Source organism: Arachis ipaensis, chromosome B9 (genome assembly GCF_059453495.1).
Source record: "Arachis ipaensis isolate K30076 ecotype BB chromosome B9, ASM5945349v1, whole genome shotgun sequence".
NCBI classification, from domain to species: domain Eukaryota; kingdom Viridiplantae; phylum Streptophyta; class Magnoliopsida; order Fabales; family Fabaceae; genus Arachis; species Arachis ipaensis.
Window position 1 is genome coordinate 87,197,134 of NC_142444.1, and position 4,943 is coordinate 87,202,076.

At 37.8% G+C, this 4,943-nt stretch overlaps 1 non-coding gene across 1 annotated transcript; it reads right to left on the bottom strand.

The window, feature by feature from the left end:
• Positions 1 to 3,373: 3,373 nt before the first annotated feature.
• LOC148545340 (small nucleolar RNA R71) lies at positions 3,374 to 3,481 on the bottom strand. The gene has a single exon (XR_015901396.1). It is a non-coding gene; the product is annotated as a small nucleolar RNA R71 (small nucleolar RNA).
• Positions 3,482 to 4,943: the final 1,462 nt, after the last annotated feature.

Here is a 4,943-nt window from a genome sequence, read left to right on the forward strand (position 1 = left end):
ATGGAATTCACGTTTGAGCTAACGTTTGCCTCAAACGTCAACTCAAACGTGAGTAGCAGTTGAAGAACACCCTGGGGAAAAGCCAACGTTTGCGCCAACGTTTGCCTCAAACGTTGAGGTCAAACGTTGGCTGAAGAATGAAGCTCCTGGAAAGCAACGTTTGAGCCAACGTTTGCCTCAAACGTGAGGTCAAACGTTGGCTCCAAAAGAGAAGGGAATTGAAGCTCCTGGGAAGGCAACGTTTGCGCCAATGTTTGCCTCAAACGTGAGGTCAAATGTTGGCGCCAAAGAGAAGAGAAATGGCATCCCTGGAGGCAGCAACGTTTGAGCCAATGTTTGCCTCAAACGTGAGGTCAAACGTTGGCTCCAAAAAGAAGAAAGTTGGAGCTCCTGGGCACAGCAACGTTTGAGCCAACGTTTGACTCAAACGTGAGGTCAAACGTTGGCACCAAACAGCATGAAGGGGCATACTTCAAACAAGAATAACTTGAGTTGTAGATGTCCAATTGAGGTGATTCCAAGTGGGTTAGAAAGCTGACATTCAGAGCTTTCCAACCATATATAATAGTCTCTATTGGGCACAAAATTGGCAACGCGACAAGAGGACAAAGTAGCCCCCAAGAAGCATACAAGAAGGGAGGTCCACGTTTGAGCTCACGTTTGACCTCAAACGTTGAGCCAAACGTGGAAGACAGCACATGGCCTAGCTGCATAATGCCTCACTCAAGTAACGTTTGAGTCAACGTTTGCCTCAAACGTTGGCTCAAACGTGAATGGTTCATGGCCTGGTTCACTAATGGATTTCCTTCCAACACCAAGAGCAATCAACAGAGGCCACTATCAACCCAATTCCATCAAGGCTAAAGGCCCAATTCAAGGCTTAATGATCATTTGAAGAAAGTGTATAAATAGCTTAGGATTTGAAGTTTATGGGAAGCTTCCCTTTTTGTTTTTCAGAATAGCTTTCTTTTCAGTTTTGCTCAGAGTTCACTTTATTTTTCTTAGCATTGTTGTTTAATTCAAGAGAATTTGGGAGGAGAATTGATCTCTCTTCTTCCTTGTTCTTGCCCAGCACTCTTTACTTTTCTTGTCTTGGATTTTGGGTAGAGAATTGAAGAAATTCTGTTTCAATCTCACCTTGGGATCTTGTTTAATTTTCTGCTTAATTAAATTTCAGTTTCGGTTCATTGCTTTTCATCTACTTTCTTTGCAATTTACAATTTCGTTTGCAATTGTTCTTGTTGGATCTAGGAAGGCATTGAGATCTAGACTTGGTTTTTTAGCCTCTTGGGTCCTGAGGTCCGAATTTCCCATTTCCCATTCCCTGTTTTGCTCATTTACAATTCTGTTTCTAGATCTGATTCAATCCAAGTGTTCTTCTATTCCTCTGCTTGTTGCAAATTTTACATTTCCTTGTTTAATTTCTGCAAATCCAATTCCCACTCCCCTTTATAATTCAAGCCATTTACATTCCTTGCACTTTAAGATTCTGCAATTTACATTTCTTGCGTTCTAAGTTTCTGCCAATTTAATTCCTTGTTCTTTAAGATTCAGCACTTTTATTTTTCGTTCCCTTTAATTTTCTGCAATCTACCCCTCTCCCTTTACTTTTCATGCAATTTAATTTCTGTTAATCACAAATCACTCAACCAACACTTGATTCGCTTGACTAAATCAACCACTAAACTAAAATTGCTCAATCCTTCAATCCCTGTGGGAACGACCTCACTCATGTGAGTTATTATTACTTGATGCAACCCGGTGCACTTGCCGGTGAGTTTTGTGTCGGATCGTTTTCCGCTCATCAATATCAATCATGCATGCATTCATTGTTTTGATTCAAAATTTTCATGCATTGAGTCTTTTTGTTGTTTTTCTCTCTCATCATAAAAATTCAAAAATAAAAAAAAATATCTTTCCCTTTTTCTCTCATCAAATTCGAAAATTTGGATTGACTTTTTCAAAAATTTTTAAAATCAAATTGTTTCTCATGAGTCAAATCAAATTTTCAATTTGAAAATCTTATCTTTTTCAAAAATCAAATCTTTTTCAAAATTCTTAGTTATTTTCGAAAATTCCAAAAATATTTTTTCTTCAAAAATCTTTTTCTTAATTTTACATCATATTTTCGAAAATAACATAATCAATTAATGTTTTGATTCAAACATTTCATGTTTGTTACTTGCTTTTTAAGAAAGATTCAAACTTTAAGTTCTAGAATTATATCTTATGATTTCTTGTGAATCAAGTCATTAATTGTGATTTTAAAAATCATATCTTTTTCAAAAAACTAACTTCTATCATATCTTTTCAAAAATATCTTCTTATCTTACCTTTTTCAAAAAAATTGGTTTCAAAATATCTTTTCTAACCTCCTAACTTCTTATCTTTTCAAAATTTGTTTCAACTAACTAACTAACTTTTTGTTTGTTTCTTAACTTTTTCAAAACTACCTAACTAACTCTCTCTCTCTAATTTTCGAAAATATCTTCCCTCTTTTTCAAAAAGTTCTTTTTAATTAACTAATTATTCTTATTTTTATTTTTGATTTTAAAAAAAATTTCGAAAAAAATACTAACCTTTTTCAAAAACTATTTTCGAAAATCACTAACTCTTTTTCAAAAATTATTTTCGAAAATTCTCCCTCTCCCATCTTATTCTATTTATTTATTCATCTACTAACATCTCATCTCACATCTCTACCCTCCTCACAGTTGTGTTTCTTCCATTCCATTACATTCTTTATCTCCCTCTTTTCTTTCACTCACAAAGAAATCCCTATACTGTGGTATAAAGGATTTCTATTATTATTATTTTTCTGTGCCCTCTTCTTTGTCATATGAGCAGGAGCAAGGACAAGAACATTCTTGTGGAAGCAGATCCAGAACCTGAAAGGACTCTGAAAAGGAAACTAAGAGAAGCTAAAATACAACAATCCAGAGATAACCTTTCAGAAATTTTCGAACAGGAAGAGGAGATGGCAGCCGAAAATAATAATAATGTAAGGAAGATGCTTGGTGACTTTACTGCACCTAATTCCAATTTACATGGAAGAAGCATCTCCATCCCTGCCATTGGAGCAAACAACTTTGAGCTGAAACCTCAATTAGTTTCTCTGATGCAGCAAAACTGCAAGTTTCATGGACTTCCATCTGAAGATCCTTTTCAGTTCTAAACTGAATTCTTGCAGATATGTGATACTGTTAAGACTAATGGAGTAGATCCTGAAGTCTACATGCTCATGCTTTTCGCTTTTGCTGTAAGAGACAGAGCTAGATTATGGTTGGATTCTCAACCCAAAGACAGCCTGAACTCTTGGGATAAGCTGGTCACGGCTTTCTTAGCCAAGTACTTTCCTCCTCAAAAGCTGAGCAAGCTTAGAGCTGATGTTCAAACCTTCAGACAGAAAGAAGGTGAATCCCTCTATGAAGCTTAGGAAAGATACAAACAGTTGACCAAAAAGTGTCCTTCTGACATGCTTTCAGAATGGACCATCCTGAATATATTCTATGATGGTTTATCTGAGCTATCAAAGATGTCACTGGACACTTCTGCAGGTGGATCCATTCACCTAAAGAAAACGACTGCAGAAGCTCAAGAACTCATTGACATGGTTGCTAATAACCAGTTCATGTACACTTTTGAAAGGAATCCTGTGAGTAATGGGACGCCTATGAAGAAGGGAGTTCTTGAAGTTGATACTCTGAATGCCATATTGGCTCAGAATAAAATATTGACTCAGCAAGTCAATATGATCTCTCAGAGTCTGCATGGAATGCAAGCTGCATCCAACAGTACTCAAGAGGCTTCTTATGCAGAAGAAGCTTATGATCCTGAGAACCCTGCAATAGCAGAGGTAAATTATTTAGGTGAACCTTATGGAAACACCTATAACTCATCATGGAGAAATCATCCAAATTTCTCATGGAAGGATCAAAAGCCTCAACAAGGCTTTAATAATGGTGGAAGAAACAGGTTTAACAATAATAAACCTTTTCCATCATCCACTCAGCAACAAACAGATAACTCTGAACAAAATGCTTCTAATTTAGCAAATCTAGTCTCTGATCTATCTAAGGCCACTGTGAGTTTCATGAATGAAACCAGGTCTTCCATTAAGAAATTTGGAAGCACAAGTGGGCCAGCTGAGTAAAAGGATCACTGAAATCCCTCCAAGTACTCTCCCAAGCAATACAGAAGAGAATCCAAAAGGAGAATGCAAGGCCATTGACAGAAGCACCATGGCCGAACCCAATGAGGGAGAGGAGGACGTGAATCCCAAGGAGGAAGACCTCCTGGGATGTCCAGTGATCAATAAGGAGCTTCCCTCTGAGGAACCAAAGGACTCTGAGGCTCATCTAGAGACCATAGAGATTCCATTGAACCTCCTTATGCCCTTCATGAGCTCTGATGAGTATTCCTCTTCTGAAGAGAATGAGGATGTTACTGAAGAGCAAACTGCCAAGTTTCTTGGTGCAATCATGAAGCTGAATGCCAAATTATTTGGCATTGATAGTTGGGAAGTTGAACCTCCCTTGTTCATCAATGAACTAAGTGATCTGGATCAACTGACATTGCCTCAGAAGAGACAGGATCCTGGAAAGTTCATAATACCCTGTACCATAGGCACCATGATCTTTAAGGCTCTGTGTGACCTTGGTTCAGGGATAAACCTCATGCCCCTCTCTGTAATTGAGAAACTGGTAATCTATGGGGTGCAAACTGCTAAAATCTCATTAGAAATGGTAGACAATTCAAGAAAACAGGCATATGGACAAGTAGAGGACGTGTTAGTAAAGGTTGAAGGCCTTTACATCCCTGCTGATTTCATAGTCCTGAATACTGGAAAGGAAGAGGATGACTCCATCATCCTAGGAAGACCTTTCCTAGCCACAGCAAGAGCTGTGATTTATGTTGACAGAGGTGAACTAGTCCTTCAATGG